This window comes from Impatiens glandulifera, chromosome 1 (genome assembly GCF_907164915.1).
Source record: "Impatiens glandulifera chromosome 1, dImpGla2.1, whole genome shotgun sequence".
Taxonomy (NCBI): domain Eukaryota; kingdom Viridiplantae; phylum Streptophyta; class Magnoliopsida; order Ericales; family Balsaminaceae; genus Impatiens; species Impatiens glandulifera.
Genome location: NC_061862.1, coordinates 73,702,462 through 73,730,420, shown reverse-complemented (window position 1 = coordinate 73,730,420; position 27,959 = coordinate 73,702,462).

The window sequence follows — 27,959 nt, the reverse complement described above, 5'->3', positions numbered from 1 at the left end:
ATGAAATGGTGCTCATGATCCTCCTCCTGATCCTCCTAATCCTCTACCTGATCCTCCATTTGATTCTTCACCTCAGCATTTGATTCTTCACCTCAACAAACGTACTCTCAATAAACTCTTCAGCCTCAGCCTCATCCTCAGCCTCAGCCCCAGCCTCAGCCTCAACCTCCTCATGTGTACCACCCACTAGGTCAGCTATAGTTAACGGGTCCACGACATACACTATGTCTCTGGAAGACTCTCCTCAGATCCTTAGGTGATTTGCTTGTACAAGTAGGTTCTGGAATGACCTGTCTAGTTTCTTCGGTGTTTTCCTCATACTCCCCCAAATAGTTTGCTTGCGACCTTCAAACATCCTTAATGCATATATCATTAATAAATTTGAGAACAATTGAAGTAGTAATAAGAATATTAAAGTAAAAGCATAAATATAGCTATATAATCTTAACTATATATTCATAAACTGTGGATTTATTTTTGTCACAATCATTCAACCGGGTCATGATGACATATCGAGGGCGTAGAATACTTTTTTTGCTTGACTGGCCAATATATACGGGTCCTGACTTTGTGTATTCAAAATTCGGTTTACATTTATACTTACATAGCCATATTTATCCACTTTCACTCCTAGTTCCAAAAATGTGTATCAAACCACTTACACTTGAATAAGACAACTCGTTTGTGAGAAAAGTATTATACTTGAATTATATCTATTAAAACTCCGTAGTATGACATAGTATCTGACCCGTTGTACCCTTCAACATCCACTCCACTATTTTGATTGGTTAAACCTTGTGATCAATTTTTTAAAATATTTTTTTATCGACTAGTTTGAAAATTTTGGGACGCTCTTTAAAAAAAATTATTTTGAACACGTGAGGGGAATTAATTTTAATGTTTGAAAAAATTTAATTTTAAAAAAACGAGGCTTTATAGACAACTCCACATCTACCTGTCCCGTCGAATCTGGGAGAGATTGAGAGTTTTTTTAATGGGAAGTATGTCATAGTCCTACATTAATTTTTTTCAATTTTAATTAATCTCACGAATAGAGAGTCGCCACCTAATTTCAAAAATGAGGAAATTAAGAGAAATGAGTTCGGCATTTAGTTACGTGTGGGAAAGGGTTTTTTAGACACTATGCCCCACAACGCCTCTAAGGTCTCTACTAGTTAATTTTTCCCTTTCTTTAAAATATTCTTACGCTTTACTTTTTAGATTTATCCATTTATAACATTTAAAATTTGAGGGTTTGCATGAGAGAAAATGAAGGAAATAGACAAAGGCAACTTAAGAAAAAGGGCCTAGAATAAATAATCCACAAAAAAAAGTTTTCTTATAGAATCAAGACTAATCACATTATAAATCAACATTTAATTGACTTAAGTCTAGATTGATTTTTAAGATTATTATGAAAGTGAGTTAACAATTATTTTAGAGGCTCTATTATGTTTTTATTTTTTTTGGTTTTATAGAATCAAGACTAAGCACATTATTTTTTTTTTTTTTGGTTTTATAAAAAAATTAGTTGAATAGAACTCATAAAAGAAAATTCATAAGTCTATGTTAGGGCTATGTTCAATTTTAGTTAAAGGGTTTAATTAATTTTTTTTTTATATTTTTTCTTTTCCCTCTCTTTTAAACCTAATTAGATTATTAATAACATACAAGTAAATCCTAGATCTAATATTATACAAAAACAAAAAAAAATTAAATCAAAACAATTTTTTTTAGTCTTTTTAAATGGCCAATTCGAGGGCCGATTTTAATTTTATAAAAAGTTTATTTTTTTGGTCAAGTAAATTTTATTTACATTAACTATCTATTTTTTTAGTTATGTGTTATTATATATATATATATATATATATATATATATATATATATATATATTAGGTTACATATATACAAAAACAAGAAAGTCCTACACACCTATCAAAATAGTAAACTTAAAAAAAAAAAAAACATGCATGGAATTCATATGCAAAGATAAAAATTTAAATTTAAATTAAAATTATAAAGTATGTGCAAAGGGGCTTACAATGGGGCTGGTCTTTTGCTTTTGGAATCAAAACCGATATTTCCCAAGCAAAGCTTGTGACACAACCCAAGAATGGTTGGTGTTTGCTTAGGGTTTTGGTTGTGGAAAAAAATTGGGCAGCCTAGAGGCAGGTGAATGTGAAAAGAGGGATAAAAGAGAGAGAAGAAGGTCTCGTGAATGTGAAAAGAGGGAGAGAATAAAGAAGAATTGAAAAGTCCTTTGCTAGGGTGTAAGAGAGGTATTTATAGGAAAAGCTATGAAACCCTAGTGCCTAATGGCCCATTTAACACACTTGATCATTGGAAAGAAAAACTTTTTCAAACATTTACAAATGTTTAAAATAATGAAGCAATCTCCACTCACTAAATGTCATGTTTTCATCCAATGATTTAAGCTTTATTTATAATGATATAATACTTGGTCATTTTAATTTTTAATTAAAAAATTAACCAAGCCTTCATGCTAACAGTTGAATCTTTCTTTCTTGCAACTTCTTCCCCTTTTTTTTAATCTTCCCTTTCTTTCTTTTACTGCACATGATAGGATCGACATTTCAAGATTTGTGCATTTCAAGATTAATGGTTGTCACCATCAAGAAGATGATCGCTGCCTTCACCTAATTCTTTTAGAATTTGATTTCATGGGTCAAATCTTGGGCATGGGTCGGTCCATAAGTTGGTCACGGGTCGGATCCGTCAATTGGATCCTTTTCTTGGCTTATTTTGGGTTGACTTGTCTTTGATTTGAATCTTTTTGGCCCTATTCACAAATCTGGTCTGGATCTTGCACGTGGATCTTGGATTTACCCATTTCCCTTTATCCTACCAAATAAATAAAATTAAAAATTTAAAACAAATAATTAAAGAAAGTAATTTTATTATTATTAATTATTCCTATTTCTAAGGAACAATTATAATTATAATAAAATACTAAATAACTTAAAAAATAAAATTGCAAAACCTAATCTAACAAACTTTTATAAAAATGTTAATACATATTTTGTAATATATATATATATATTAAATACTCAGGGTAATTAATTAAATAAAACCCTAAATATTTTAAGTATATAATAACTTCCCTAAGTTTTGTAACATAGACAAATTACTACCTTAACTTATTAAGAATCCAAAATCAATTATTTTCGAAACTCAATTGTTCTACAAATAATCGTCTTTAAAATAAATCGTGCAATAAGCCCGTGAATGAACTCGAGAAACTTGTATAGGCTCGGATTTATTAAAAGCATAAACAATAAAATTGGGGGGTAAAAAATAAGTGTCTACAGAATGCCCCTCTTGGACAAAATTTGTAGAAAACACTCGGTTTAGAAAAATTCATGTCCAAGCTTGAAAATAGGCACTGCGTTTTAAAAACACCCAATTGATAGTTTATTTTTGACTTCCTTGAATGAAAAGAGAACAAACCTGACGAGTCTCTCAGGAGACCCATGTAATTTACTTTTCATTCTTCAAAAGTCGGTTTACCATCCACACGTTGACGATTCACCTCTATTTAAAATATGTATCGCTCCTAGTTTATCAATTGTGTAGATTGAGCCTGGTGGTTTCGACCATATTTCTACACACCTCACCTAGTCTTTGGATTGTACGTGAGTACACATCTTGACTCAGTTTATTGATTGTGTTTTTTAGCGAAATACTATTTAATCATAATTCTGCTTAGTGATTATATAGATTTAAGTATCGCTGGTCAGTTTAGCAAAATATTATTTAATCACAATTCTGCTTAGTGATTATATAGATTTAAGTGTCGTTGGTCAGATTAGCGAAATACTATTTAATCACAATTTAACTTAGTGATTATATAGATTTAAGTTTCGCTGGTGAGATTAACAAAATACTATTTAATCACAATTCTGCTTAGTGATTATATAGATTAAAGTGTCGCTAGTCAGTTTAACGAAGTACTATTTAATCACAATTCTGCTTAGTGATTATATAGATTTAAGTGTCGCTGGTCAGTTTAGCGAAGTACTATTTAATCACAATTTTGCTTAGTGATTATATAGATTTAAGTGTCGCTGGTTAGTTTAGCGAAATACTATTTAATCACAATTCTACTTAGTAATTATATAGATTTAAGTGTTGTTGGTCAGTTTAGCGAAATTCTATTTAATCACAATTCTACTTAGTGATTGTATAGATTTAAGTGTCGCTGGTCAGTTTAGCGAAATACTATTTAATCACAATTCTGCTTAGTGATTATATAGATTTAAGTGTCTCTAGTCAGTTTAGCAAAATACTATTTAATCACAATTCTGCTTAGTGATTATATAGATTTAAGTGTCACTGGTCAGTTTAGCGAAATACTATTTAATCACAATTCTGCTTAGTGATTATATAGATTTAAGTGTCGCTGGTCAGTTTAGCGAAATACTATTTAATCACAATTCTGCTTAATATTATATAGATTTAAGTGTTGCTGGTCAGTTTAACGAAATACTATTTAATCACAATTCTGCTTAGTGATTATATAGATTTATGTGTCGCTGATCAGTTTAGTGAAATACTATTTAATCACAAATCCTCTTAGTGATTATATAGATTTAAGTGTCGCTGGTTAGTTTAGCAAAATACTATTTAATCACAATTCTACTTAGTGATTATATAGATTTAAATGTCGTTAATCAGTTTAGCAAAATACTATTTAATCACAATTCTGATTAGTGATTATATAAATTTAAGTATCGCTGTTAGACTTCCTTAATTTCCAAGGCACTAGCGTCTTCTTTAGCGATCTTTGAAATACTTTCAAAAATCGGTTCCGTACTTTTGTCCTTAGAGTGTGTCGAAAGGAAACCACATGTAACCGATGTTCTTCGAGATTCATGCTGTCACTTTTAAGGACTAGTCTTTCGTCGAGACGTTTCTCCTTGAGTTATTCGAGGGATTTGTTTGCTCAAATGCTTAATCTTTCAATCATGCATCATGTGGTTGAATCTCACTTCTCAAATTCAGAGGTTAGTGTGCTTACGATTCTAAGGCATTGGGCTCTTTCTATACTCAGGGTATATTTAATAGAATCGGTACATTCTTGTTCTTGCATTGGCAATTTAGACAAGAGTCTAGATGAAAAACAAATGGTGATTTCAATATCTCAACCTCAATTGTAAGGAACAATTATTATTATAATAAAATACTAACTAACTTAAAAAATAAAATTGCACAACCTAATCTAACATCTAATCTAACAAACTTTTATAAAAATGTTAATACATATTTTATAATATATATATATTTAATACTCAAGTAATTAATTAAATAAAACCCTAAATATTCTAAGTATAATAACTTCCCTAAGTATTGTAACATAGACAAATTACTATCTTAACTTATTAAGAATCCAAAATCAATTATTTTCGAAACTCAATTATTCTACAAATAATCGTCTTTAAAATAAATCATGCAATAAGCCCGTGAATGAATTTGAGAAACTTATATAGGCTCAGATTTATTAAAAGCATAAACTATTAAATTTGGGGGTAAAAAATGAGTGTCTACAAACCTTCGTCGTATTTTTCTATACAGAATTTGTATCTATTTTTACTTTAACACCAAACATACATACATGAGTACATAGTTGGACTTTCGCCTAAGATCTTAAGGTCTCTTGATATGTTGTTATCGTCTACTAATTGAGCGACCTATATATACATTCCCGAAATTCAGTCGTTAATTATAAAATCAAAATAAAGTTATAAGATATGGTTTTGAATCTACTCACTCTATGGTTAAAATATGTGGTGTACGTTTCTCTATGGGACTCATTGTTATTGCAATACTGCATATACTCCATTTAAATAGATCGAATATTAAATAACATACTCTTTAATGTTAATTAATAAGACGTACTATAACAAAAATAAATATTGAATCTTACATGTAAAAATGTTCTTTTTCGGGACAATTTTTCAAAATGTATGAATGAGTTGTCACTCGATCGCTATAATCCAAGTTGTATATTTTTCCGTTTGATAGGTCTTACAACGATGAAAATATTAAAATACCCGAGATTATAGTTTGTGCATGTTCTTGGTCTTCCTCCTCTATATACATGGCACATAAGCCAATACTCTCATTACAAGATAAATTTCGCTTATTGAGGCTTCGGGGTGGTTTTATTCCGCAAATATCTTTTCATTATACTCATGTAATGTTCTATAGGATACATCCATCGTTACTGGACAAGTCCCCTAAGAAAAGCCTCAAATAAAAAGTGAACCAGGAGATGCATCATGATGTCAAAATTGATTTTGGGAAAATAATTTTAAATTTGAAAAGTGTCATTATAATATTCATGTACAATTGTTCGAGGTTCGCTGCAATCAACTCTTTGGAGCACAACAACCGAAAGAACCGGGACAAATTTACTATAGCATCATGCAAATGATCTGGAAGTAATCCATGGGTTGCTAAAGGAATAAGATATTATAATAAAATGTGACAATCATGACTCTTTAATCCCGTAATTTGTTTCTCTTCCAAATTTACACAACCTCCAATATTTGAGAAAAAACCATCTGGAAACTTAAGATCTTTCAATAAATTACACACACATTTTTTATGATCATAGGACAAAATAAAAGGCGCTTCTAGTTAATAAACCACTCCTCCATCATTTGCAGGATGTAACCATTGTTTTATGCGTAAGAGTTGTAAGTCTTTACGGACTTTAGGACCATCCTTAGTCTTCTCTTTCACATTCATTATTGTTCCTAAAACGCTATCACTAATATTTTTCTCAATATGCATCACATCTAAATTATGTCTCAATAATAGTGATCTCCAATAAGGCAAACAGAAAAAAAATGCTAAATTTGTTTCAATTGTCTCCCCGTGTTTCATGATATATCTTTGTTTTCTTAACAATTGTTTCCCCGTGTTTCATGATATATTTTTGTTTTCTTACTCTAATCCATAGTAAGAACTATGCCTTCTAGGTCTCGTGCTTACTCATAAATTTTTTGTCCCATTAACAATTTAGAGGTCTCTCTATAATCTGTTCGACCATCAAACGACTCTTTATCCCTTCTATATTTTTTGTTTGGTGGAAGGAAGCGTTTGTGACCCAAGTAACATTGTTTTTGACAATTAATTAATCGAAGAGATATAGAGTCGTTGTTACAACAAGGACAAGCAAATTTCCTTTTCGTACTCCACCTTGAAAAATTCGCGTACGCTGGAAAGTCATTATTGGTCCATAGCAACGTCGTTCGCATGTTAAAGTATTGCGAGGTGTGTGCATCAAACATTCTCACACCATTTTGTCACAGTTCAGTCAACTCATTAATAAATGGCTAGAGAAATATATCAATTTCATTTATCGGACTCTTTGGGCATAGAAGTAACATAGATAGAAAGAAATTGCTAGAATCCATGCAATTAGTGGGTGACACATTATAAGGAACGAGAATAACTGGCCATACACTACATGACTTTTTCCCATTTGCAAAGGGTTGAAACCCATCGCATGATAAACCAAGTCTTACGCTTCGAGTGTCCGATGCGAAATATTTATAATTTTCATCAAACGTTTTCCAAGTTAATGAATCAGCCGGATGTCTCAATGTATCACTATAAACTCTTCCTTCCTTATGTCATCTCATTATTGGAGCAATTTTTGAGGACATGACTATAGTCTTGGTATTAAAGGGAAATATCTTAACACCTTAGTGGGCATGAATTTCCCATTTTGATACTTTCGAACTGTCCCACTTGTTTGGTTGACTTTCCATCTATAAAAGACTCAAACTCTGCAAGACTCTACATTTTTGTCGTCCTTCCAAAATAGCATACAATTGTTCTTACATGCGTTTATCTTCTCATACTTAAGACCGGTATCTGTAATGAATTTTTTTAATTCGTAGTATGAGTTTGGCAACGAGCGTCCATTGGTAATATGTCATCTTTAAATAGACGCAACAACATATCGAACGAAGCATTTGTCAAATGACCAACATTCTTTATGTGAAGGAGTTTTAGTAGTGTCGATGATCTCGTTGTTTGAGCACCTTCATACAATGGTCGTTTAGCATCAAACAATTTATAAAAATTTTGCGCATCTTCAACTGGTGCATGGTTGTTCAGGTCATCGTTAACGTTGAAGAACATATCGTTTATAAAATTTTGCATATAACGATCTTCATTGACCTCTTCATTGACTGTATTATTCATGTCCGTTCTAAGATCGTTGAATTTCAGCACGACATTCTCCGATTGACCATCATCATCATCATCATCCAAGTTATCGGCATCATCATCATCAATAAACACGTGAGTAGTAAGTCTCTTTTCTCCATTAAAATACCAGAATTCATAATGAAGATTTATTTCATAAGTGATGAGGTGATTCTTCACATCGACTATTTCCATAGAAGCCGTGTTCAAGCATTTCATGCAAAGACATTGAACTGTTTGTCTTCTTGTACTACTCACTGCAAACTTGAGAAATTTGTCAACCCCTTCCTCGTAATCTAAATGATCTCGATGTAAGGTCATATATGTTTTATCGGGTACTTCCATCTTTCTAATAAGATGGAAAACAACTCGCATTATTATTTACATAACATGATCTAAATTATGAAAAATTACATATCTCTTATCTTCATAATTTATGATCTAAAAGGAACACATTCTTCAAACATATGTACTTTTTTGGGGGGGAACAATAATTGAAAAAAATACAAAAGTTTAAGATCAGATATAGACAATTTCTAGATTTGACAATGAAACAATAATTGAATTACAAACAACAACAACAATCAATTAGCGTCTATAGCGTTTTTACTTTGATTTTACTTGTCACTTTCTCAAATGAAATATCCCATATTTGACAGAGCTTTCTATTCTGTTCATTCTTTTCGATTCCTCTCTAGGATTGAATGAGTGCATTTCCATCTAAATTTATATCTCCCCAAATATCTTTAGTAGTTCTACTTATTCCACTATGAGTTCTTGATTTTATTTCTTTCTAGATATTGTAGATTACTGTTCCAAAGTAGTATTTCAACATACTTAAATAGAAGGATCTTTCTTTTGCTTTATTCTTCATCCACTCTTAGATTTCTTCCCATGCTCCTAGAAAGTTAATGATGTTTATGTTTGCAGCATACCTTCTCCATATTTGTATTACAAAAGAGCATTTCCCAAATAATTGTTTTATGCTTTCCTCAACTACCATACATAGGACACAGTTCATATTAGGAATATTTATGTATTTTCGAATTTTGTCTTTTGTTGTCAACCTTTTCTTGTATACCAGCCAAAGCATAAATTGGTGACGATGAATAATTTTTTGAGACAATACCACATTATACCAATCTACCTATTGTCCTCTTGTTCTAACCATTTCCCATGCCTTTCTTGTAATGAACTTCTCGTTGCTTTCTATTTTCCAGAATATTTCATCATTTATTTCATTGAGTTGTTTCTGCCTCATTAGGTTTAGGATTTTATCACCTTCTGAAATACGCCTCAGAAGTGAATCACATTTACCTTCATAGACGTCTCTAAATGTATACTTGATGTATTCTCTTCTAACTCTGCTTCCTTGCATTTCTTCTTTGAATATAATGGGAATATTATCCAACCAATGATCATGCCAGAATAATACCCCTCTTCCATTTCCAATTGTGGTTTGCACCATTTGAAATGCATCTTTTCTTGTCTTTAAGATCTTCTTTAATGACCATGCCATTCTTTCATTGATGCTTCCTGTCCTGATACTCTGCTCTTCTTTCATAAATCTTGTATGCACCCATTTGACTCACAGGGAATCCGCTTTCTACTCCAACACCCATAAGATCCTGATGGTGAGGGTTATGTTCCATTCAACACAACTTTTTATTCCTAGTCCACCTTCTTCTATGTGAGTGCAAACATCCTTCCATTTGACTTTTTTTCCTCCTCTGCCTTGTGTCCCCAGATATAAGCTCTCATGATTCTATCGAGTTCAGCCATTACTTTCTTTAGGATGACTAACTGTTGTGCCCAGTAGCCAATAATTCCAAAGATGACACTTTTAATGAGCTCAATTCTATATGCATAAGACAGTTTTTTTCGCAGCCCAACCCAAGACAAAATTTCTAACTTTTTCTACTAATTGTCTGAAGTGATTATATCAGAGTTATTTTGATGATAGGGGTACTCTAAGGTATTTCACTAGTAGTTCACATTCCCAGATTCCCATAATATTGAATATGTTTTTCTTCCTTTCTTCATTAACCCCTCCATAGAAAGCCTGAATTTTGTCCTCATTGATGTATAAACATGTAATACTCGAAAAGATTGTTAGAACTTCTTTGATTATACTAACAAATTCAAAATCTGCATAAGCCACAAAAATAGATCATCTGTAAAACATATATGAGTTATTGCTTCTTCTTTGCAGTACGGGTGAAATTTGAAATGATGACTTCTCAGAAGTATTTTTAAAATGCAGTCAAGAATTTCCATTATTAAGACGAATAAGTAAGCGGATATAGGGTCTCCTTGCCTTACTCCCCTTTCTCCCTTGAAAAAGCCTCCATGAATACCATTCACGCTCACAACAAAGTGAGGAGTGGAAACACATTGCATAATCCAATCAATGAAAATGATTGGAAAACCTACAGTAAGGAGGAATTCATGGATTGATCCCAGTCTGATCGAGTTAAAAACTTTTCTAATGTCAATTTTCAAAGCCACACACGGCGATATATTTTTCTTGCCATATCCATTCAATAAGCTTTGCATGAGTAGGATGTTATGGGAAATATAACGTTTGAGAATAAATTTTGATTGCCCTAATCCTACAAGATTATCAATAACTATTTTCAAACATTGCGAAAGAATTTTGTAAATAACATTGTATCATGAAATAGGACGAAAGTCCTGAACTTTTTTCGGAATTAAATTCAACACTATGACGTTCCATTGCTTCAACATTTTCATGTTTTAGAAGAATTCTAAAACCCCTTCGCTTACATCTTTACCCACTATTTCCCAGTTTTCTTTGAACAAGCTCGCGTTGAAACCATCTGATCTTGGACTTTTATCCCCTTTCATCGAAAACACTACTTTTCTGACTTTTTCCATACTGACTCTTGTAATCAATTGGTTACCACTTTCTTCACTGATTTTCCTTTGCACAATTTTTTGAAGCAATCTTCGATTGTCCTCTATTATTGTGCTCATTTCTATTCCAATCAGCTATTTGTAGAAATTTATTGCTTCCTCATGAACTGCCTTTGTCCCTGTAAAATATCTCTATTTGAGTTTGTGAGCCTTAAGACCTGATTTCTAAAATTATTTGATGAACATTTTTTTATAGAAGAAAGAAGTATTCTTGTCTCCTAATGAAAGCCAAATTTCTCTAAATTTTTGCTTAGCAAAGCTTTCCTCTTTAGAACAAAGGTCTCTAAATCGCGTAAGAGCTTCTTTTTCCTCTTCCCTATTATAAGGTAGATTCGGGGCTCTTAGTGTCTTGCTTTGTGTTTACTCCAATTTCGTTCTGGCTTCCTCTAATATTTTAGAATTTCCACTATATTTTTTCTAGTCTAGATTATTCAGCTTCCTTTTCAGTAATCTTAGTTTCTCAGAAACTCTGAACATCTTTGTTCCATTAATTCTGATGTTCCAAGTTTCATTAAGTATTTTATTAAATTCTTCATTTTTCATCCAGAAGTTGAAGAACTTAAAGGGTCTTTTCTATTTTTCTCCCTCTCCCAAAAGAATTTCAAAGGGCATAGATTAGAGATACCTAGTTGCAAAACCTGGATTTGGCTTCTTAGGTAAAGCTCCACACATTTTTCATACACCGGGCCTCTATCAATTCTACTCTTTCGCATGTTGTCCGCCCCTCTTGAAGTTGACCATGAATATAGATTACCTAAGGAAGACGATTCAATGCAACTTATGTCTTAAATGCATTCATTGAAATATTGCATGTCTTTTGTTATGTCTCAGGCTCTCTTTCATTTCTAAATCTTGTAACGTTAAAATCTCCCATAATAAATCACGGTTCGTCGTCTGTAATGCTTCTTCTTAAATCATTCCAAAGTGTCTTCCTCCCTGTCCCAGAGTTACTTGCATATACTACCGCAAAGAAGATTTACCTCTGTCACTAGATTAATAACCTCTATCAAAATAACTTGTTTGCTTTAAAATAATTTCTTGACTTCAAACTTTCTTATATTCAATCCTACCCAGATTCTTCTTTTAACCTCATCAGAGTTATGAATAAATTCTCATTCTTCTTTGAAGCAACCCTGGATAACGTTCTCTATTTGACTTTGTCTGACTTTTGTTTCAAGAATTCCAAATACTGTGATTTCATTCATTTCTTCTATTCTTCTAACCTCTCTTCTCTTTATAGGGTCATTCAACCCTCTAATATTCCATGTCATTAAGTTCATTAATGAAAAGAATATGTTACAGCTTTACTTCCCTTACCTTTTCTTCCTTATCTATTTTTTCCATATAGTAGGGCTATAAGGAATTTTATTTTCCTTAAATTGCTTAACTTGGTGTTTTGGGATTTTCGTGTTTCTCTATTCAGCCTTCTTCTGAGTTGGAGATTGCACAGTTTCACCCGATTCAGCTGCTTCTGCTTTAGCTTTCCCATTTCCTTCACTCACTTCCCCTTTCTTGATTTCTCCCACATTTTCTCTTTCCAAAACCTCTTCGGTATTGATTATTGCTTCCATGTCAAGTTTCTTTGTTACCTCTTCATTCTCAATCTTTGATTCTGAATCTCTTACCACTCTATCTTCCTTCCCCTGTTCTTCAAAACCCTATTCTGAATTTTCTTCATTATCTTGATCCTTCTACTTACTCAATACTAATTCTTTAATAATCTCTTTCAGTCTTTCATTCTCCGCCTTTTCCTTTTCCAACCTTTCATGTTCTTCTTTTTGTTTCTTTTCTGTCTCTTGCTCAATCTTCTTCTTCCTTTCTTCTTCAATCATTTTTAGGCACTTGTAACAGACATGTTCGAATGTGTTACAGTCAAAGCATCTACTTGGCTTCCACTCATATTAGATTCTCATAATTGTGGGTTCACATTTTCTGTCTATTACCGTCATCTAGTATGGAAGATTTGATCTCAGGTGTATCTCAATGAACATCCTAGCATAAGTCATATGCTCACCTTTTTCTGTAGTTTGGTCCATGTCGAGTGGACTTTCCAATAGGCTCTCAAAGTGACTTGATGCTTTAGGATTATACATGTGGGGATGGTTGTTGCGCAATTCGAACCAGATTTACGCAGTTTCTTTGGGCTTGCTGAAGAGGTTCATACCTTCTACACATTTTTCAAGTTTCATGTAGTTTTTCCCAATAAATGTATGCCCGTTGATCAGAATACTTTCAAGATTTGATCATTCTTTGAATTTGAGAAAGTACAAGTCATGAATGTTTGATGTTACCTTTTCTAGACTATTTTTCCCCGATTGTTCCATTAGGGTTTTTTTGGTTACTAGAAATGGCACATTGTTTGTTCCGATGAAATTGCCCACTATGACATACTTCCATAACTTTACACAATTTTTCTCAACTTCTTGGGGTAGTTTGAATTCAAACGAGGAACCGGTAATTTCAACCTTTGGCTTAAATGCTCCAAGGAAAATCTTTCCCCTTTCTTGAACTGGGTTGTCAGTTTTTGTTTCTCTTTTGTTCTTCTGTCTTGCATTCTGTTTTTGTTGTTCTTTCTGCTCGTTACTCTGATTTTTCCCTGTTTTCTAATCTTTACTCTACTTTTGCTCTATTTTCTGATCATTCACTTGAGTTTTTCTCTGTTCTTCAACTTTCTTCCAGACCTGGTCAACATTCCAATTAGAATCTTCTTGAAGAAGTAGACTCCGGTTTTGGGGCATTTAGAGAGCTCTCTCAAAGTTTCAACAGACCAGCTCCAATAGTATCGTACTCCTCTTTTTTTAGGAGATTCCAGTCTTGCAGGTAATGCAGGTTGAGCTACTCTATGTACTGTTGAGTTTTCTCTTTATTTAAAACAATTTGACCTTTCTTGCCTTGTATCAATAATTTTGTTAACTAATTTCTAAGCCCTTTCAGGTTGGCCCTTTCATTAAGACCGACCCTACATTTCCTCGGGTCTGTTTCTTTACCCAATGATTTCACTACCATTCTTTTCTTTTTTTGTTTCATCCAGATTTTTTACATTAATTCTTTCTCTTTCCAATTCTTTCTAGATTACTTTCACCGCTTCTTCGTTTGAGTCAAATATCTCAATAGTCTTAGGTTGAATTTCATTCCCATTAGAATCCGAGTAAATAACATGTGAATTTTTATTTCCTAGACTATTTTCCAGAACTACTCTATCTTTTCCTAGAGCATGTCCTACACTATCACATTATAGACTATCAGCATGTATTCCACTAACAGTTCTATTATCATTTACATTCATCTCATGAGTGTTAATTGGATTGGTAGAAAACATATTTGGCGTGTTGATTACAAAATCCTTATTATTGCTCTTGCTCACGTCACTCTGATCTCCACCATTTCCTCCTGGCTTTGGAGATCCATGATTTTCAAAGAGGATATTCGTGAGATTCTCTCCTGAGCCTTTGTGGAGGTTAGTTGCATTCGTATTTTTTGTCTTATGATTAGGGGAGAAGGTGTTGGATTCACCCATTGCCCGATTAAGAGAGTTGGTTGGGCTTGTACCAACTGTTGACAAAGAGGGAATTGCCCGTACTACTGAAGCTACCATGTTTGCAAAAGTCATATTCAAAGTGGCCGACATATATGGATTCGTGTCGGTGAAGCTTTTAACAACTTCATAGTACACATAGGATGAGGAAATTTAGTAGATTTCTGCGAAAAAGACGACCCTTCCGACCAAGAGATGAAATCGCGACGCACACGGCACACGGATCGCATATATCGCACAGATGACAAAGTTCGCACAACAACGAACAGTGTGTGATTTCTTTGCGACTGCGACCGAGGGTTTCTTCAAAGACGATTATGACCGCGACAAAACTGTCGGCATATCGCGGCGCACACGACACATCGATCACCCAGATCGCACTTCACTTAGGTTGTTGGCTAACTTTCATCCCAGCCCATGTCTTTAGAACTGGACAAGAGACTTGAGTTTTTCAATTTTTTACATTGGCTTATGTTGGGATCGGACAAATTTATTCTTTTAAAGAGTTTATTAATTTACCGAATATTAATTAAAAGAGTTTTTACTGTACCTATAGGTTAAGGCAAAGTCTCAATAATACTTGAAAAATAAATTCAAACAAGGTTAGAAAATAAAATAAAATAAAATCCAAACAAGGCTTTGGCAATTATTTTATTTTGTTGGAAAATATTTTTTTAATAATTTTATATATTTTTGAATATTTTAGAAATTGATTAAAGTGACTTCAATGTAAATAATATTAAATGTCAAACAAAGAAACAACCAAAGAAGGCTTAGGCCCTGTTGACCAGGTCAACCGGCAGGAAGTAGGTTCTCACATGGGCGACATTGACCTTAGTGTGACTCTGTCCTAACGGTTTACGGTTTTATTGTGTGAATGCATATATGCTAAGTCCGACCAAAGTTGAGAGAATAGACTCGCAGGTTTAGTGACATGGAGCTTGGACATAGGGACTTCAAGCTAATGCATGGGAACTCCTATGGTCAAATCTTGGGACAATCCTTTCTTTATCTGTATTTTTTACCTTAACGGAAGACAAAAAAAACTTGTAGTGGGTGCATAGATTCCGAACTGTTGAACTAAGTCGCACCAAAATCTACTTAGTCGTTCCTTATCACATTAGAAACGTATAGGAACCAACTAGAGGTCTGATTCAAATCACACAACAAATTAAAAACTTGTTAAGATGCTTAAAAAAAATTGAGATATCTCGTGAACGATGGAATTAATCTCTCGATGATTCCAACACACCCAAAACACATCTGAGGATGAATATTATGAATAGTTGGTCATGAATAATAATTCAAGAACAAGTGTGGACATCCAAATTTAACTCTCCAATTTATGAAAGGTTTAAATAAATATAGTTTTTAAAAGATTTTAGACTCGTTACAATAAATAAATAATTATTTTGGATAAATGTTATATTCACACCATTTAAAATAATTAAAATTAAGGCTAAAAATAAAACAAATTATTAGTTGGAGAATATTGTATTCATTTATCCCAAAATGATAAAAAGTAAGACTAAAAATAAAACAAATAATTATTTTGGATAAATGTTGTATTTATAAAATTAAAAATAATTAAAATTAAAACCAAAATTTATCAAATAATTATTTTTGAAAAAATATTCTATACAGTTATCCCACCATAACTAAAATCTATGAAAAATTAATCAGATAATTATTTTTAAAAATCTTGTATCTTTGATTCCAAAATAAATAAAATTTGAGATAATTTTAGCCCAAAAATATATAAAAACAATAAATGGTATAGGATAAACTAAGTTTATATCTTCTAATTAAATTTGGTGTATTTTGTAAATAAATAAATAAATAAAATATAAGAAAAAAAAAGTAGAGGAAAAGGTCAAAAGAGGCCAATGCCGTTTGACCCAAATCAAACAAAGCATAAGCCACGCCGAAACTAGGCGCACAATCATCTGGCCAAACGGAAAGGCTAACGCCCAAGGCACGTGAGACTAGACGTAGAAGGAACGCGGACGGATTGTCAATAGAGTGGTTGAGCGATCTAGATTCGTATTCATCCTTGCGATAGAAGAATAATGACGACTGATTTATTTGAAATCTTGGTCGAGCAATGATGAAATTCAAAAGGATCATATTGTGTGATCATTAACCCTATGATCCTAGGTCGTCTTACACACCTGAAATGATATAATTTGGCTCAACAAGTTACAACTAGGGGCAGATCTATATTAAGGCTCGGGTGGACTAAATTTCATCCCGAAAAAAGAATTATGGTAGAAATGTGACATAACCCTCTAATTTCTTAATATTCTCAATTTAATTCACTATATTCTTCTCTATTGGGACAAAAACGTCTCAAAAGATTTCATTTTCAGGAGAAAATGTCCCGAAATGAAAACTTTCAGGAATCAAATGTCCTAAAATGAAAAATTTCGGGAAAAAAATATCCTAAAATGAAAATTTTCGAAAATAAAACGTCCGAAATGAAAATTATCCAAAAACTCAAATTGTGTAAAATGCTCATCTATAAAATTTATAATTATTTACAATGTTATAATTCATCGACAACATTCATTATTTACAAGTTTCGTTCTCACTCATCATCTCTTGCAAAATATTGACTATATTTCCTAACTATTGTCGGTAAATACTTGTTCAGACGTGACCTCATGATCGTCGCAGAGATTTTATTCTCAACACCTTAAGCAATCCCTTAACCTTAAAAAAACAAGTCTTAGTAGTTTAGTAAAGAGATTTCTAAAACAATAAAAATGTTAAATATGTAACTTACATTTTCTTTTGTTAAATAAGAATCGGACAGTAGATTGTGCAATCGGTTTTATTAGTCGGCATTGGAATTTTAAACTAATTCATTAATTAAATAGAAATGAGAATTTAGATAAATAAATTAAATATAATTTAATCCAAAAAAATATAAATTCATATCAAATTCAAATATGGATTTTTGGTAATAATTAATGACAATAGATAAGATCGAATGCCAAGAGTCTAGGAATGGTATTTTTGGATGAATTATCAGTTGGTGGATTGATAAATGAATTTATTATTATGGTTTAATTTCAGCTATATATATTCCTTAATGTTGGAACTCTTCAAATATCTCTTTTTCATTCATTCATTATCTCTCTATAATTCGAGTTTTCTTGAGTGTTCATTGAGTTTTTCACTTAATCGAGTGTTCTTCGAGTTCTTCACTCAATCGAGTGTTCTTCGAGTTCTTCACTCAACTGAGTGTTCTTTGAGTTCTTGAATCATCGTATTTCTATTGAAGCCCGGTGATCGATTTAGGTACTCTGTCAAGTTTATTGCGTAATGATTTCAGTGTTGAGTCACTACTAGATTTGTTGTACCCTGGGAGACAACCATTTGTGATAAGCTCTAGAACAAGAGGAGACAATGAAACTGTTTTGAGGGAAATGTGTTAAGCACATGACTCGAATCAACATTGTATTCTAGTAATTTTATTCTTTGTAACATTGTATTAAATTAATTTTTTTGACATCATATATATATATATATATATTGTTAGATAAAATTAGACCGGTTCAAATAAACCTAACTTAAATAAACCTTCCATGCAGGAACAAGGAACCGGACCGGACAAACAAAAGAACCGGCTAAGAAAACTCGACCTTCAACATGATGGCGGCTATAATCACCGGTACACCGGTGAACTGGTCCAGGGTGCTGTTTGACGTCCTTATCTGGATGGTTGGCATCCGATCAGTCGGTTTCATCCCCTAACTAAGCTGTCTTCTTGTGGAGCTTGGTGTTCCAACCTGTCCCGGAGAAGGTTTGAACCAAGCCCAAGTGCTGACTAAAGAAGTAACCGACTCCTTTTATGAGCGGTTCGAGAGAGCTTGGAGGAGAAGAAACCGCCGCAATAACCGCAACGGTGTCGTCAACTCTCATGAACACTAAGTCACTCCTTCCTGCACCCGGTCGTTTTGCTTCATGCACCGGATGCATCCTTATCCAACATATCTTTAATTGTTTCGGCTTGATCTATGTCTTCTTCGGTTTCACTTAAGTTCCTTTTGATTCTATGCTTTCTTCGTTATTACTCATGCCTTTTTCGGCACTATCTATGTTGCTTTCGGTCTCCTTTGATTAATCTCGGTTATGTCCTTGCAATTAATGAAAAAGGAATCCTTAATTACTGAGATAACCCCCAACCACCTGAACATTTAATATCCAACTAACTTGGTTACTTCTCAACTAATACCTACCTCGGGCTCCGCAATCTGCCTCTTCCCCATGCACCTTGGAAACATAAAGATTTTTTTGTCTAATAAAACAAAACTCACAATCAATGGTTGTGTTTTCCCTCCAAAAACGATCCTATATAAGGAGCCATCTTCTAATCAACTTATCACATCTTAAAGCATAAAACACTTCTGAAATCCTTTGAATTTCATCTCTCTCAATACCGTAATCATGCCGAGCCGAACTTTGGGAAACTTTTTGAGCGTTGACTTCCACTCATGTATGGAAGAGTGGGATGGAAACCTTGAAAAGGAGGTTATGTCTCAATCTCTAACCGCAACCGGTCTTCGACCTTTCCTCGAAGAGGCCGGTCCCATTCTCTTGGAAGATGTCAAGGCCTTCTTTCGAAGCGCCTGCATCAGGGGAAATTATATCGTCTCTACCGTCAGAGACCACACCTTCTGGATTGATGAAGCCGAATTTGCTTCACTATTCGGCCTACCCACGGAAGGATTCTCTGACTTTCCAACAATAGAGGACCTTGCGGGATTTGAGCACGCACTGTACCTCTCAGCCACCATCTATCCGGTGGAACACTATGGGCCAAAAACCCAGCTCGCTAGTCACGGTCAACTTCTTCTCGAGATCGTGACTCGATCGATTCTATGTCAGTCACCGAATCAACGGTACTCTAGAAATACCTATAATATAATGACTCACATCATTGGCGAGACGGCCATCAACTGGTCAACGGTCATATTCGGAAACCTGAAGAACATGGTGCTGACCAAGAAAGGTCTCGGTTATGCACCACATATAAGTAAGCTGATTCTCGGGTACCGGCCAGAGTTTGGACCAGGCACACCGGTCTCCTCCTCGAACATCCTTGACAAGGATTCGGTGGTGGAAAGGATTTCCAGAATGTCTTTTCCATAGGCTGTACCTTTTCATTGCTTGTGTATGCTTAGTTCAATACCGATTTATTTGTCGGTCTTCTTTCTGCAATGTCTCTTCAAATACAATCTCATTTCAGTTTAAATGACCGAGTTTTCTTAACATCTAAAATATCTAAGTAACTGATTAATATTATCAAAACAACCGTGTTTTTATCCGGCTTCAAAGAAAAATCGCTCAAACTCAAAAGATTGCAAAACTCTACTCATTCTAAATACTCGGTTAGGCTTAGAAACCGGAACACTAATCGGTCTCGAAAGAGGATTGCGTCATCAATGGCGAAAGCAAAAGTTTTGAGGGGAAATTTCCCGCCCAAAAATCCCGCCTCCTAGTTTACCGCCCACGGTTTGGCGGCTTTTCACTCCCGCCCATGGTTTACCGCTCTTTTCAACTTGGAGGGAAAACTCCCGCCCAATGTTGATGGGACGGTTGGGCTTCCAAACCGCATCTATAAAAGGGACTCTCGGTCATTTTATTTCATTCTCACGTGAATCTGCTTTCTCTCTCTAAGCTCTCAAACTCTCTGAAGCGGTTATTTCTCAAACTCTCTCAAACTCTCTAAGATGGGACGCAATTCGGCTTTGTTTAAGCACCTAACTCAGGTGGATTTCGAGGAAATCCGACTGAAAAGTACGTCCGAGGCAAAGGAGGTTATTGACCGGGTAATCAAAACCGGTCTGAAATATTTTCTTGGCGGTCCTCATGTTCTCTACAAAGATGCGGTCGAGGAATTCTTCAACACCGCAACTATCTCTGATGACAAAATCACCGCAACTGTATGCGGTACTGAAATAGAGCTCACCGAGGCATCGGTGGCAGAGAGCCTACGCCTTCCAACAACCGGCCAGGATGCAACGGGAGACATAGAGATTAAGACTTTTGAGGCGGCTTGCCAGATACTCTCGGCAACTAAGGAGCCGATAAAAGTATCCGGCAGCAAATCAACGTTGAAACCGGAATATATCACAATCTGTGATATATTTGCAAGGGCGATTCTAGCAAGGGGAGGGAATTACAGCAGCCTCACCAAAGACAAAATCAGGATGTTGATCGGCCTGATAGAGGGAACAAAAGTTAATTGGGCAAAGGCAGTGTTCCACAACTTGATGGAAATGGTGAAACCGGACTCAAACCGGTCATGGGGATACGCCGTTCCTCTCGGTAAGATCTTCCTTCACCACAATCTCAGCATCGGTCCCGGCGTCATCGTCGCAAATAGAAGCCTCATCAGATCGAAACAATTCTTAGAAAGGAAGCAGCCGGCCCCCGGTTCCACAGGTGGCCGAAAGAAGAAAGCCGACAAGAAAGCGGCCCCGGCAAAAGAAAAGGCCGAAAGCAAAGGAAAAGAGAAAGTAACTTTCTCGGAACCACCGCAGCCAACGGAGGAGGAAGGGTCGGCCTCATCATCTGAAAGAACCGATACAGAAAAGACCGACGACGAAAGATCGGCCAACGAAGAAGAGCATTCGGGTCGATGTGCCGATGAAGCCGGTCCTAACGCAAACCCTGAGACCACAGAGGGTGGTGAAGATGCCGGTGATGAAGGCGGCGACAAAGATAATGAGGAGGCCGAAGAGGCAGAGGCCGATAGGATATCTCTGAAACTCCTTCAGGGCGCCAAAAAGCGAGCCGAGTCGATTGAGGAGTAATACCTGGAATGGCACGAGCACCGGTTCGGCAAACCGTATAGGCAAATCCTACCGGGCTACACGGACTTGGAATGCATCCAAAGACTGGAGGAAGTGGAGGACTTGATCATGAATCTCACAAACTCCAACACACTTGAAGAGGTATTACACCGAACCTACCTCTTAAAACCACAGGTACAACTACGGAAGCTAACCACACGCATCTGGAAGATCACAGAGGAGTTCGAAGAGGTGGGACCGGAAGACACTTTAACACCGCGGGTGTTAGAAAGTCTTGAAAAAGCCAAAGGAGACCTCATTCAAGAAATTGACCGGCTGGAGGCAATATACAGTCAAAGAGAAATACCGGTCTATACTACACCCCGGATCGAAACGAGTCCGGATCACTGTCCAACACCTCCAAGGGAGAATGCGGCATCAAAAGAATCCGATGAAAGGGCGGATCCTAATCTCACCGGGCAATCCCCTCCTCCAAAACCGGAAGTCTCTGAATCAGACTTCACAAAGGAATGGGTTGAGAGCCGTCTTCAAAGATTTGAAGACTCAACAGCAGAACGGATTGATAGCCGTATTCAAGATTTTGAAGACTCCGCGGTTCAGCCATTCAAGGAGAGATTCCAAAGAATCGTTTGCTCGGCACTCAAGTTCGCCGACACCACAATGTACCTCTTGAACAAAAATCGGGACCGGCTCTCAGAAATCGACGAAAATCTACAGGAAGAGGCGGCTCTGCGCAGTAAATATTTTAAGCGAACCGTAATTTTGGAGGATACGACTTCCGAGATAAAGGAAGACTTTGGCCGGCTTGAAAGAGAGACCGATCAACGATTGGCGGAGGTGGCTGAGGACCTGGTCGGCACAACACTCGGACGGGTCTCCGAACTCTTGAAATAATATATATATATATATATATATATATATATATATATTGTTAGGATCTAGGTAGCCGCTGGAGGACCGGGGGTTGGACCGGTTAGCGGTTCTCACTCGAAGGGTGGTGATTAATCCGGTTAGAGATTAACACCGGGGTTTCAATACCACACAACCTGTCACAAACCCTTGAACTAGGTTCATGTGCGGAAGGGGTTTGCTTTCAGGTTGAAGCAACACACTTGTATAATAGGCAAGGTCGGTTTCGGATGATGAAGGTTTGAAGAATGGTGGGTCGGTTTCGGTAACCTGGTGGTTCGGTATGAGTAATATAGAGTCAGTTTAGAGCAGTGTAGTTAAGTTAGTGTAAATTGGTTAGACAATGGAGCCGGCAGAAAGTAAATAACAAGACCGATGTTATGGATGTTCGGAGATAAAGCTCCTACGTCACCCATTCCTCTCAAAACCGCGAGAAGGATATTCACTAAGGAATACAAATACAATTCGATCGAGACTTATTTCCTGCTCGATAACACTCTTACAATTTGTACCGGAATTGTAAGTAAAACACTTCAACTTTTACACTAGGCTTTCTAGAAAGAGCACACTGTTTTCACTTGTAAATTGAATGCTTGCTATGTCACACTTGTCCCGCATTTACTCTTCTTCAACTGCCCCTTTTATAGGTGAGATATGTCAACGGTCATATTTCACTGCCTTGAATCTGATTGGTTGAGCAGGGGTGCAGATGTTTAGTGATTCAGAGATTCAGATCTGCGGTCCTTTCCTCAGACCTGATGGTCAACCTCAGACTTGGCAGTCTGTTCTTCCGGTATGTAAGACAGACCTGCTAGGTTTGTCTTTTACTCAATGTAGGCACTGTCTGTTGGACAGTTGTCTGTACTTGGAAGATCTTCTTTCTGACTTATCCCGAAGTGGAAAGATCCGGTAGTACTGTCTTCTGCAGTCTGCATACTTTCCTCAGACTTGTATGGATATGGAAGTGTTCAGTCTGTTCCTTTGGTATCATTCTCAACAGATACCCGAATTGTCTTCTTGTACTGGTCGGTCATTTGACTTAACCGGATTGCTTCCGGTATGGGTGATATAACCGGACTTCTTCCGGTTATTCCTCTGTCTTGTGGCTGATCGGTTGTTTGATGATTCCGGTTTTAAGCTTTGGCCGATCCTTTCTTTGTGCGGTCATGTTCCAAGTATTCTTGGTCGGTTTAGTAGTTTGACCGGCTAGTTTTCTTAGCCGGTTCTTTTGTTTGTCCGGTCCGGTTCCTTGTTCCTGCATGGAAGGTTTATTTAAGTTAGGTTTATTTGAACCGGTCTAATTTTATCTAATATATATATATATATATTATGAATATATATATATATATATATATTATTATGAATATCACACGTTCATCAAATTCTGTATAAAATTTTAAATATAAAGTTTTATTAGTTTAGTTGGTTAAAGAGTTTTACTTTTTTATGTTAGGTTGCAAGTTCGACACATACATATAGCATTTTCAATTTTATTTTTAACTATTTCAAGTTTGGGCGTGTCAACCCATGATCCGACCCAAAAATTTATTTACTCACATATATATCCAAATTAACCACAGCTCTCGACCTGACCAATTCAAATTAAACATAATTATATATATATATATTATATTGTTATAAATGTCGCACGTTTATCAAATTTTGTGTAGAATTTAAAAATATAAAGTCTTATTAACTTAGTTGTTTAAAGAGTTTTACTTGTTTTGTTAGGTTTCAAGTTTGAAACATACATATAGCATTTTTTATTTTATTTTTAACCCTTTCAAGTTTATTGGATGGGTCAACCCACGATCCGACCCAAATATCCATTTATTCTCACATATATATCCAAATTAACCACATCTCTCGACCCGACAAATTCAAATTAAGCATTACTATATATATATATATATATATTATAATTGAAACAAATGGTTTCGGTTTTAAAATAATTAATTATAATATATACATTCTTAAATTAATTAAGCGTCGATAATTAATAAGAATGTGGTATGGTGATTACTAACTAAAGAGAGATGATCTATTTATTTATACATGTATATATATACATTGTTTTATATACTAAATTTTTATTATTGTATTGAGATATCATTTTTAATTACAGAGTTCAGTCTCAAACAAAAAGAATATTTTTTCAAAATATAGGAAACAGAATGTCGTAATAGTGGTTAAGTTATAAACCAAGAAGTTGAAGAGTTGTGTAAATGGATTTGAAGAAAAAAAAAATATTCATAATTATGTGGCATTAATAAAGTGGGCCTACTTGGTTTTATATCAATAATAAGACCTTGTTTGATTTGTTTTACAAGGAAAAATCTTAATTGATTTGAGAAACGATGTGACATGTGTGCCTACATCATCGGATACAAACGTGCAATCAAAAATAAATATTCAAACGATTTCGGCCAAAAATGCTTAAAACATTATGGTATCTTTTATAGAAATCTTGTGACATGATAATGAATATTAATTTAATTAAATATTTTAATTTTTTTATAGAAATAATATGTTGAAATGAATATTTTAATTAATTCAACATTATAGTTTTATATGGAGAATATAGGAAGAATAATTTAAATATAAATAAGCATCATAATCTTTTATATAGAAATTATATATGAATGATTTATTCAATTAAATATTAACAATAATAGTTGTATTATTAATATAATAATAAGTATAATAAAAAAAATTGACAATCTCTTGATTAAAAAAATAGATTCAATTCACAGATGTGTATTTTAAAAGGTACCAACAAGAATGTGGGAGAAAATATTTTTATTGATAATAACACAAAATATTATTGTATATAGTATGATAAATAAAATGATGATCTATTGTTAAAGAAATATGTTCTCAACAAGATAAAGTTGCGCAACTTAACATAACAAGAAACGGTCTTGTTTATATTTGCTTAGTTGTTGCTCAATTTGATTTTTTTAGGGTTTGAATTCAAGAGACGCATTTTTCTTTAATATTATTTTCATACAAACTTGAAAAACAAATATTTTCAAAATATTTTTTATGAAATAAATTAATAAAAAAAATTGGCTTGTAAAGTTTTGTATGACTTATAACAATGTTTACAATAATGGTATGAAAATTTTGATCATATTTTGATTTTAACTAAAAAGTCAATAAATGTGACAATTGTGTATATCATGAAGACAATGAAAGTGGTTATTTCGTTACGTGTCTTTATACGATATTTTTACCGTTGGAAATTACAATAAAAATGATTAAATCCACTAAGGGTGTGAGTTGCTCTAAACAATGTATCTTGTTGTTATCAAATGATAAAATGATATGAAAAGACTTTACATCTACAAGTGAATATATTTACACTTAAAAGTGCAACTATATGGGTAAAAATATTCTGACAAAAATATATTTTTGTGAAATATGTAATTATTTACATGAAGACATAATAGTTCAAAGACATTTTGTCTACTAGTTAGCAATGTAAACAATATTTTTGAAAAAAAATGTTTAAATGATAAGTATGCATGAATGGCTATGCTTGTTAGAAGATATTCCAATATTGTCTAAAGTTAAATTTCTAATTATTGTGATAGTAATATGAAATTGGATAACCTTAGAGTAAATGACAAATCTAGATATACACGTCTTAGACATAATGTCATTAGAAAGTACTCTCTAATAGAGTTATCAAATTTGACTATGTTAATTAAAAATAATATTGTGGATCTACAAACTAACTATTGAATAGAGAGTTAGTTTAAAAGTATTTTAAGACATGAGTCTATTATAAGTTGGTATGAAGGAAAACTCAACCTTTGCAGATTGGAGATTCCGAGAACTAAGTTCAATGGGACAACCTAATCGTACTAACTTGAAAGATTATTGTTGAGGATTAATCCTAAAACAAAACAATATATATTTTAACGAGGATAAGCATATCGCTTTTAATTATTCTTTGTGAGCAAAGAGATCACATATGTGAGGGAAAAGCGGGGCCGCTTCGAAAAAATTGGCTCAATTCTAGACCCTCTCACAGAACTAGGCGCGTGTTTCATGGCCAAAATGGACACAACCATACAAGTTTGACATGTACCAAGAAGAATTTTATGTGAAAGTGTGTAATCATTTACACAAATGGAAAAATAGTTCAAGAACATTGAGTCTACTAATCGACTAGTAAATTTATATACTTTCATAAGAGAAAGTTCAAAGGGTTACACATACTTATCCTATATAGGATTTAACTATTAAAAATTTCACCGAATTAATCTTTCAATTTTCATTAATGTGGGGATTGTAGAAATTTTAAACTAATTTCATTAATTAATTAGAAATGGGAATTTGGATAATTAAATTAAAAGTAATTTAATCCAATAAATATAAATTCATACCAAATTCAAATGTGATTTTTTGGTAAAATTTAATGTCAGTTGATAAGATCGAATGCCAAGAGTCTAGGAATGGCATTCGATGGATTGATAAATGAATTTATTGTTTTGGTTTAATTTCCAGTTATATATATCCTCTCATGTTGGAACTCTTCATATATCTCTTCTTCACTCATTTTATTATCTCTCTAACATTTACAAGGTTTTTTCTTATTTTTATTGAGTGTTATTTGAGTTCTTCACTCAATCAAGTGTTCTTCGATTTCTTCACTCAACCGAGTGTTCTTCGAGTTCTTGACTCATCATATTTCTATTGAAACCTAATGATTGATTCAGATACTTTGTCAAGTTCAATGTGTAGTGATTCTAGTGATGTGTCACTACTAGATTCGTTGTACTCTGGGAGACAGCCATATATAATAAGCTTCAAGATAAAGGGAGACGGTGGAACTGTTTTTAGAGAAATGTGTTAAGCACATGCCTCGAGTCAACATTGTATTCTGGTGATTTTGTTCTTTGTAACATTGTATTTAATTAATTTTTTTAGCATCATTTATATATATTTATGTTATTTCAAGATAATATATCTAACAATCGGGTCTTGCCAAGGTAAATTCAAAACCCTGAATAAGAATTGAGCTATTAAATCGGAAATGCATGATTCAAAATTCTTAATGAAGTCTATAATTGCAGCTTCAATGAAATAAAATTTATAAACATTTATAAACAGTTTTAGAGAAAGGTCAGTTTATTGCCAGATCATGAGCGGAGACATATTTGTCTTCCATTTGTGCTCCTTCTTCCAATGAAATGTTGTCGATAAAATGGAGTTCTCTCTTATACATATTGATGCATAAAAAATAATAGTGGTCACTATTTATAATAGGAAAGAAGATCTACAAAGTCACATTCGAATATATTATTTAGATATTTATATTAAAATATTATACATACAGGTTACTTACAAGGGGAGTCTTTTTGAAGTCTTTCGATTTTATTTCAAAAATTCTCATTTCATCTTGAAGAGAATTAAAAAAAGAATTTTGAATCATACAAACACTTTTCAAATTAAAATCACAATAAGACCAGACCATCAGATTAAAAATTAAAGATAATAAGATC